Source organism: Vanessa atalanta, chromosome 30 (assembly GCF_905147765.1).
Source record: "Vanessa atalanta chromosome 30, ilVanAtal1.2, whole genome shotgun sequence".
In the NCBI taxonomy this organism is placed as follows: Eukaryota; Metazoa; Arthropoda; class Insecta; order Lepidoptera; family Nymphalidae; genus Vanessa; species Vanessa atalanta.
Window position 1 is genome coordinate 4,967,080 of NC_061900.1, and position 10,274 is coordinate 4,977,353.

Here is a 10,274-nt window from a genome sequence, read left to right on the forward strand (position 1 = left end):
AGATTTTTAATGTCAGTGTAGACGCAACCTAAATCATTATAATGTAAGTCCTTGCAAAGGTAAAAACATAAAAGCAGTTCAGTACCTTCGCCTTTTTCTTCGATGTCTCGTTTTAATTGTAAAATCTCATCATCGTATCCAGCTAAGTAGATCGTAGTTACGTTACTTTTACGATTCGTTATTTCCTTCTCATTTGTCTTGTCTATGTGTTCATTGAATACCGTTTCGCTTTCAGCTTGATCGTTATTAACAATATTCGTTTCGTTATTTCCTAATACTTGTGTATCATCATCAAAGTTGTCAGTATTGTACGCAAAACATTCATCATTATCGATATATGTGTCATTGCTATTTTTATTATTGAAAGCAACAGATGTTTTATATTTAGGTTCATTTTCTTGTTCAGATATAACTGTATCATAATTATTATACAACGGGAGACTCTGATCTGACTGAAAACATACAAAATTACGCTTAAGAGCATTATTAAAGATTATATTTTCTTTATAAAAAAGAGGGCTTGTTACCTAAGATTATCACGTGATACGACTGAGAAACCTAAGGGAGTAACTATCGGCTCTGTTTCGAATTCATTGAAAAGTAATTCTTCCTCAAAATACATCTCCCTATCTTTCCATAATCGGTGAAAACTTTAGTAATATAATTTGACAATGTTTTTTTAAATCACAATGAGAAATAAATATAGATGAAAATGTAAATACCGTAAACTTAAGTGGACGATTCGATGAAGCTGAACCTGTGGCGATAACATTGATGACGATATATTTCAGAATACCTGAAAAGATAAGATATAATTATTTAGAGATAGATATGTTTTGCTTCATGGTAGAACTTTGTGTGAGCCTGTTTTTAGATACCATCCACTCATCAAACTCAAACTCAAATTCCTTTATTCAATATAGAAGTATTACACTTTCTTATTGATGGTCAAATTAAACACTACCACCAGTTCGGAAAAGGAAACACCCTGACCTGAGAAGAACCAGCGAAAGAAACTCAGCGGGTCTTTTTTTTACGTCAAATTAATTATATACATAATTGTATATGAGTAGAAACAGCCAGGAGGCGATCGTTTCATTCCCAAGGTGTGCTATCAAACATAAACTCACTAATTGTATAGTAACCTTTCGCACACAAGCGTTCCTTAACAATTTTTTTTTAATTTGGCAACAGAGGTATTTTGAACGCTTTCTGGGATTCGGTTGTAGAACCGTATAAATTGCCATCAGATATTGTAACGCTAAACAGCAATAGTTAGTATTGTATCAGTTAGTTGTGTCTATGTGTCACTAGTAAGCTCGTGTAACAGTCTAATGTATCCTAGTTCCCAAGGTCGGTAAGATAGAAATATTACCCATATTTTTATGGGAAATATTTCTTATAATATCTTATGTTAAGTTAATCGTTGATATAAAACAGCACTTACACACACACACACACATAACACATACCGTATAACTTTTTTCATAAACATCGTGATTACCAAACATTTATAACATCACCCGTCAACGTCAAACATGGCCGCCCGTTGCACTGTCATGTCGTTGAATTTTTTAGATTCTAATCGAAATATCTCGATAATAATCGACTGAAAACCATTAATTTTTTAACGATCTATAATTGTGAATAGATTTCGTCTAGACTTGCATGAAATCATTAAGAAAAATTAAGATATAATACGTTTAACGCGTTAACTTTTTAAAACACGTACGAGGTCGGGAGTGCCCAGTGTATGTTACACAAGAACAAGAAAACAAACCGCAAATGCATGGTAGAATAATAAACAAAATAAGAGAAAACGAGGGTTGGGTTTAGTGTTGTATACGATAGAGGTTTAGTCCCAACAATACCACTCGCGTCGTCGCGAGGATTACAACAGTACCACTCGCGTCGTGCAAAACTACATCGTTTTCGAGAAAATTAAGAAAAACTATCATAACTTTTATACGCGGATATATGTCAAATAGATCGTAATATCATTATAAGAGCAGGATAAGTAACTATTTTGTTTGAGTTCGACAAGGATGCAATATGCAGAATCTGCTTGTCATATGTCAAAACGCTAAATGATTGTGTCAAATGTCACGAATGTGTTCTGACATTATTCATATTTAAATATGTCGTTCTTTGTTTCTATTTGACTGGCGTAATTCGAAAAAAAAACGGCCAAGTGCGAGTCGGACTCGCCCATGAAGGGTTCCGTTGCAGCAAGTTATTATTTTTATATTTGAGTTGATTGGGGGGTTGGGGGCGGTCACACGCATTTTACCACTTTAGAAGTGTCTCTCGCTCAAACTATTCAGTTATGAAAAAAATGATATTAGAAACCTCTATACCATTTTCGAAGACCTATTCCCGGATTTGATGAAAAAAATTTTTTTGAGTTTCAGTTCTAAGTCTGGGGAACTCCCCAAATTATTGTTTTTACTTCTATTTTTGTGTGAAAATCTTAATGCGGTTTACAGAATACATCTACTTATCAAGTTTCAAAAATATAGTTCTTATAGTTTCGAAAAAAAGTGGCCGTGTAATACGGACGGACAGACAGACAGACATGACTAATCTATAAGGGTTCCGTGTTTTGCCATTTGGCTACGGAACTCTAATGGGTGCTCATTTTGTTTGTTTTGATTTGTTTTTGATGATTTTTCTAAAAAAAATTAGATTTACACATTTGATTGTTTAAAATTGACACAAAACCGGTTCTGTTAACTCTGACTGAAAATAAGTGCCGGTCTCACCCCTAGAGTGTGTTTTAAGAAACCGTAAACGAAATTGGAGTCCACTTAAGTTTTTACTGTAAGAAAATTAAGAGCGACCATAAACAATTCTAATTTAAATTGCACTTTCGGTCGCCATTATTCGACCACAAGTAATATTCAGTGAGTTTTAAATCTGACATAAGATTTTTTTGCAAACGTATTTTGGAAGTCCTATTCTAGTTTGGTGCAAATTAATACCGTATTTTAGCGTGACACATGAAGGATGATTCTCATTCATCCAGATTAAAAAAAAAAAAGAAACTATATAGTATGTCATAGTGTCAACTTCTTAGTATAAAAAATATTTTTGGAACAATGTTCTTTTACTGTAAAAGTCTTACAACAATTAGCATTAGGATTTTTTTTTAGCATTAGCAGCCCGTAAATGTCCCACTGCTGGGATAAAGGCCTCCTCTCCCTTTGAGGAGAAGGTTTGGAGCATATTCCACCACGCTGCTCCAATGCGGTATGGCAGAATTTCGTTGAAATTAGACACATGCAGGTTTCCTCACGATGTTTTCCTTCACCGCCGAGCACGAGATGAATTATAAACACAAATTAAGCACATGAAAATTCAGTGGTGCCTGCCTGGGTTTGAACTCGAAATCATCGGTTAGAATTTCGAAATTATCATCATACAACAATACTAAGTTCATATTTAAAATCTGACCTCAAATTTATGTATTAAAGGATAATATAAAAACAAAAAAAACAATGCACCAATCCTCTTAACCGTAAACGGTTCATTTTTATTATAATATTTAAAAATAGAAGGTTTTATTTTTTTAAATCTTTACCGCAATTCCGTTTGAGATCATTTAAAAGCCATTTGAAATCACATAACTATAATTCCCCGTTTAACGTCATTTCCAGAACGCCATTAAGATACGAAATAACAAGAAAATATTAAAATAAATGTTGAGCTTTAAAGAAATTAAATCATCCATACACAATACTGCAAAGAGGCCGTGTCCATCATTAAATACTTTTCAAAAACTACTCGTACTGTTCTATTTTAAAACTAGCTACTGGTCTCGACTTTGCACATTCAGACAAAGTTATCAGACGTCAATGTTGAAATTTAAATCGTCAATATACAATTCAATCTACGTACATGTACAAAAAATTAAACAAGTTATTAAATTTCTACCCGTGAAATTACAATAACTGTAAAAAAAATTATGACAGATGACTTACTAGACTTAAACTACAACGAAATAGATTATTACAACAAGTTTCTCACACACAAACATCCACACAGACACTCACACACAGGCATATTACTCTTGGGTTTTGTCTAACTTATTTCCATTGTTTTAGAAGATCGTACATACATTTATTTTTCTTTGAAATGGAAGAGCGTGCCATCCGAACACAAGTACTAGTCCTTACTAGTAACTTACTAGGTTCCTAATCGTAGATTTTGGTATTGTACGTAACACAAGAAACATATTGACATCAACACAGACAAATCACGAGGTTTTGGGTTCGAAAAAGTCGGTTCGACAAAAAGCAACCGACCTGATTTCCATATCTTAGAAAATTTGTATATCTGTGGGTTCTGAAGCTGTTCTGACGCTGAGATCTTTCCGGTTCCATCAGATTATGAAAACACTCTCTTAATAATAGTTAGTGCATCTATAATCGGTCCTGCGTAGTTAGTTGGACTCCCATGAGTTTAGGCACCGTGCCCAAAAACCGACCTATGGCTTCATCATATCCTACGTCATAAAATAAACTTTATTCAAAATTTCAGCTCTCTAGGCTCAGCAGTTTTGGCGTTGATGCGATATTGTTATGTTACACAAATTTTAACAACCTTGGTCTAAGCTGGCTTTAAGACTATTTCCAAGCGTGACATTCGCTTCACAATTAAGATTGTGTCATCGGGGTTCCGTTAAACCTCATTATTTATGATCACCTGGTACGTAAATCCCGTAATTGTCTTTCTATGTGTTTATCTTTGTATCTATTTTTAAATTAACTATCTTGTTGGTCTTGTGTAATCCCGCTGAGCTTGTTTCGCAGGGTTTTCTCAGGTCTTCTTCGTCAGGGATTCTTGATTGTCAGCAGTGGCTAGGTGGACAAGGGCCCCGGTGCATAGAAAAAGAAACGGGCCCTCACCCCCTCTTTAACTTATATTGCACTTCAAAATTATAGATAGGAATAAAAATTCGATACAGGATACATTGAGATGAACTTATCATTAGTAGGCTAAATCCATATGTCATCTCTATTCAAAGCTTAGGTTATAGGGCCCCCTGAGCTCCAGGGCGCTGGTGCACTGCACCGCCTGGCCCTACGATAACTACGCCACTGATTGTCAGTAAGCAACGGTAACGCTTCTATATTGAATAAATGTTTGACTTTGACTTTGAGTGTATCGCTTACTAAATCATGCCATTTTGTTACTAAACCGGCTATCTATTCAAATTGATGTCACCAGCTTTATAATAGACCTCACTGCCTATGATCTCCTGGTACCTGAATATTATAATTGTTACTGTATAACTGATATATTTCCTCCTTCTTTGTGTCACCTTTTCTCTTGCCTTCACACAATCTGTGATTTCGTGAAAAGGGACGGAATTGTGTAACAGAAAACCGGGGAATCCCGCGTTATTTGATTTGAGCAATGAGCGCGTGCGGTGTGAGATGGTGCCAACCCATTTTCCGAAAGACTATAATGCTATTTGTGCTATTATCTTTGAATTTTGTGTTATGTTGATCTAGCTTTTTGGTCCTGGATGAGATGAGATACTTAGATTTTTTTTTCCATATGGGACGCGTAGAGGCAGCCCTGAGCTGCAAAATTCGAGACTTCTACCTACATGCTGTCGTGTCAACGATTCTACGTTAGGAATCGGCGTAAAAGGCGTTAGTCTCGTTTCATGACATCGTCATCATTGGACAGGAAAATGTATCCAACGTCCTCTCGACCTTTCTACAGGATACCCTGATAGCCAATGTAACGTATCACGTTATATTGATACAATCCTACAGCATCACCACGGATGCGGATCCAGGTTACGTTCTTACTTACAAAAGCCTTAACGATGCATATTATTTTCCATGGTCACTGGGATCTATCTATAAAAGATAGATATGTAACCATTGTCGTTTTCGACAACTATCTTAAGCTAACCTAGAATAACTTAGCGCACATATGGACGGTCGCTAAAATTTACTTCTCCCTGTATTATTTACCTTCTTAATAAGCTATAACTAAAAGCAACTAGCTTTTAGTTTAAGACGATGCAATCAAATCGTTTTAAATTAACAAAATAGGATTATCTATACAAATATTATAAATGGGAAAGTCGCTCTGCTTGTCTGTTAGGCTTTCACTGCCCCTGAACAAACCGAATTTGATGAATTTGGTTTTAAAACAAGCTTGAACCTCAATGATGAACGAAGGCCAGACATTTTTACACCCAAAATTTACAACCTAAAGCTCTGGGCGAATACTAGTTTGGAAATAAGTTCATTTGAAACAATTATTTTCGCTCGCAGCGAATGGAATTTGTAGTACAATCAAATTATAGAATTCGTGATTTAGCTGAGTTTGTACTGCATGCGATATGTTTGATTTTATTTGTCACCCAGTGGATGATACACGGATATTTGTGTTTACCTTTCGTTTCAGGACTGGCATTTGTTTTTCGAACAGTGGACATTTTTGCCCTTATAAAAAGCAAGCTAATAATTCTCTTAATTTTTCAGTTTATGTTCTCCAAACAAACTAAATTAGTTCTCTACATTTTTGGTGTTGGGTAGTACTTAGTAGTATTAGCCGTTGAGACAGCTTTATATAGGTACTTAATAAATGGCGCTGGTTGGAGAAGCTTTAAGCGTTGTTGTAATCTTATATATTAATAGCATAAGCCGATTTTTGTCCCATTGATTATGGGACTATTTTTAGCATTAGCAGCCCGTAAATGTCCCACTGCTGGGATAAAGGCCTCCTCTCCTTTGAGGAGAAGGTTTGGAGCATATTCCACCACGCTGCTCCAATGCTGGTTGGCGGAATACACATGTGGCAGAATTTCGTTGAAATTAGACGTCATGTCATAAGGTGGCAAACGAGCAGGAGGCTCACCTGATGGAAAGTGACTACCACCGCCCATGGACATCTGCAACACCGGGGGGCTTGCAGGTGCGTTGCCGGCCTTTCAGGAAAGAGTACGCTCTTTTCTTGAAGGTTCCCAAGTCGTATCGGTTCGGAAAAACCGCCGGCGAAAGCTGGTTCCACAGAGTGGTTGTGCGAGGCAGAAAATGTCTTAAAAATCGCGCTGTTGTGGATTTTCGGACATCTAGGTGGTGCGGGTGATATTTGGAATTTTGACGAGATGTCCGAAGGTGAAATTCAGCAGCCGGGATTAATTCGAACAATTCCTCGGAACATTCCCCGTGATAAATTCTGTAGAAGATGCAGAGCGATCCAACATCTCTACGCAAAGCCAAAGGATCAAGCAGATCGGAAAGGGCTTGATCGTCGATAATTCGAGCCGCTCTACGTTGAAATTAGACACATGCAGGTTTCCTCACGATGTTCTCCTTCACCGCCGAGCACGAGATGAATTATAAACACAAATTAAGCACATGAAATTTCAGTGGTGCCTGCCTGGGTTTGAACCCGAAATCATCGGTTAAGATGCACGCGTTCTAACCACTGGGCCATCTCGACTCTATGGGACGATAGCTGCACATAAAAGATCGGTCATGGTCTCATTTTGAAGAGCTCCGTAGATGTGCAGAGAATTAAAGAGGATTCTTGATTGCAGTTCACTAAATTGGTAGCTGATGTCTGATGACTACGAGGAACACGAGAAAAATTACTAGCCGAGTTATCTATACATATAATAAAATTGGAGTGTCTGTTTGTAATATTAAAATATGCCCATATTAAACAATGCCCAGCGAAGCGGGCGGGGAACAGCTTGTATTTAATAAACTCATATTTTGCTATTGCATTCATAAAAATAAGTGTAATCGATTTCCGAACGTCACTTGTATGGCTTTAAAAATGAATACGAGATGTTTTCCCGCGCAAAATTAGAAATATAAGATGGCGGTCACGCATTTGACGTAAATAGGAAAGTTTTGTCAACATTGATTCTGTTTTAACTTCAGACTTATAAGGTATATAAAATAAAACTAATAATAAAAAAATATTGTTATCGTGAGTTTCTTCCTCTTTGAGACTTTCTTCAAGAGCTCCCCCAAAAGGGGGGGCTTCAGCCCAGTATTGGATCATTTACTAATACTTTTCTTTATTTATATAATTACAACGAAGTCCTAACGCTGTTTGTTTATTTGTCTGAACGCGATTAAGTCAAAAACTACCGAACAGATTTTCATAACGCTTTCAACAATGGACGGAGTTGTTAATGAGGATGTTTGATGTATTCATTGTGTTATATATGACGTAAATAATCTATTTATTCCATACGTACGAAGCGACCGATATCTAGAATACATAAAAGTCTCAAAGGCGGATAAATTACAATTTTTCTATATATAGATTCGAGAATCGTTCAATGTTGTCAGAACTCTGAAGCATAAGTCAACAAAATGGCCGACTTCAAAGCAGACATTTGCAATTATAATGCCGAGAGCTTTGAGAGTTTTTTTCAAGTGACAGTTAGTTTAACAGTGAGCTTAAATTCGAAAAGCTTTTGCTGTTGCGTATAATTTCTTTTATGTTATATATATCGGGCGAATGTGGTACGTGGTTATAAATGGTCGCCATAAACATTGGTCTGTAGGATGTATCTATAATTTCGTGCAGGTCTACGATAGACCCGATCGAAACCTATCCACGATTATAGATCGTTAAAAAATAATGATTTTCAGTCGACAACATACATCCGCAAGATTCGTATAATCCAGATATTTCGATACTAAATCCATGAAATTCAGTGACATGACAGTTCAACGGGCGGCCATGTTGTTTACGGGCGCGTTCGGAAAGCTGCGTAAAGAATGATTTTTGTTAGTTTTCACCTCTTTAATATAAAATATAGATGTTTGATACTAAAACCGTTTATGAAAAAGTTATACGAAAAGTATAGCTTAAACCGTATTTGTTTAGTTTAATTTATTTCACCCGAGCGAAGCCGGGTTATTATCTAGTAAATAATATAATAATTCCTCATAAAATCAATCTGTCACCAACGTTATACTAAGGAACTAAGATGTTATGTCCCTTGTAGTCTATCTATATCTATATAACTACGTCTGTCTGCCTGTAACGCTTTCACTACTATGCCTCTGAACCCCAAAGAAGGATATAGGTTACTTTTTTTTATACCTAACCTACCTAAAACCCACGACCGCCACCCCAACGCCCTACACAACACGCGCTCGGAGCCGAATTAATTGTTTTAAAGACATTCTGTAGTATATTTAATATCAGAATTGCACACGTCCGAAGCAGGGCGGGTCGCTAGTTAAATATGTACTAAATGCTGACAGTATTTAAAAGCTGATCTGTAATTTAAGACCGGCAACGCACCTGTAACCCCCCTGGTGTTGCAGATGTCCATGGGCGGTGGTAATCACTTTCCATCAGGTGAGCCTCCTGCTCGTTTGCCCCCTATATCATAAAAAAAATTCCTGTCCAGTCCTGATTCATGACAGTGCACTTAAAAAATAATACTCACATTTTGTAATCCAGTAGTTCCTTATTGTTTTTTTCATATCGCTTGTGGATATATTTATACAGACATATTTAGATCGGTCTCTGAAAAAATATATAATTAGGTAACCAATAGAAATTTTATGTTTTATTTTATGGCATTGCTTGGCGGCCTAGCATATGGGCCACCATAGTGGTCACCGCCAATAGACAATTACGCTGTTAGAAATATTATCCATTCCTTACATCACTAAGATGTTACGTCCCTACAAACCGGAACACAGCAATACTGAGTACTGCTGTTTGGCGGTAGAATATCTGATGAGTGGGTGGTACCCAGACGGGCTTGCACAAACCCCTATACATATACATATATCTTAAAATGGAAAGTATGTTTTTATTTATTTATTCCATATTTATTGAATATCAATAACGATGTTCAACATATGTCGGTCAGTCCGGGAAAGCAGTATATTCTTTTGTCGTTGTCAGTTTCGTTCCAAATTAAAAAAAAAAAAAGAAAATCGACTCACCTTCTTTAAAAATGAACAGATTACAAATCTGATCATATTGCAAATCGGAACCGGAGTGTTATCGCGTAAAAAAGACCGCGTAAATAATTAAAAAAAAAAAAAAAAGAAAAAAGGAAAAAAAAAACATTATTTACAATTCAACTAATGAACTCTCCGGAGTTATGTTTTGAATAACTCGAACGTAGCGAATCGTGGCTGAGATTATGTTTTTAAAATGTTTAATAGAAAATCGGAGCCATTTTTTATTATGATTGAATTAAGCTTTAACGTATGCCTCGCCAACCATACAATTTAATATATTATTTTAATTATAACACA

At 36.2% G+C, this 10,274-nt stretch overlaps 1 long non-coding RNA gene across 1 annotated transcript; it reads right to left on the reverse strand.

The window, feature by feature from the left end:
- Nucleotides 1-392: 392 nt before the first annotated feature.
- LOC125075256 lies at nucleotides 393-10,012 on the reverse strand. The gene is made up of 4 exons (XR_007120184.1): nucleotides 9,957-10,012; nucleotides 9,449-9,528; nucleotides 723-796; nucleotides 393-452 (listed from the first exon to the last, which is right to left on the reverse strand). It is a non-coding gene; the product is annotated as an uncharacterized LOC125075256 (long non-coding RNA).
- Nucleotides 10,013-10,274: the final 262 nt, after the last annotated feature.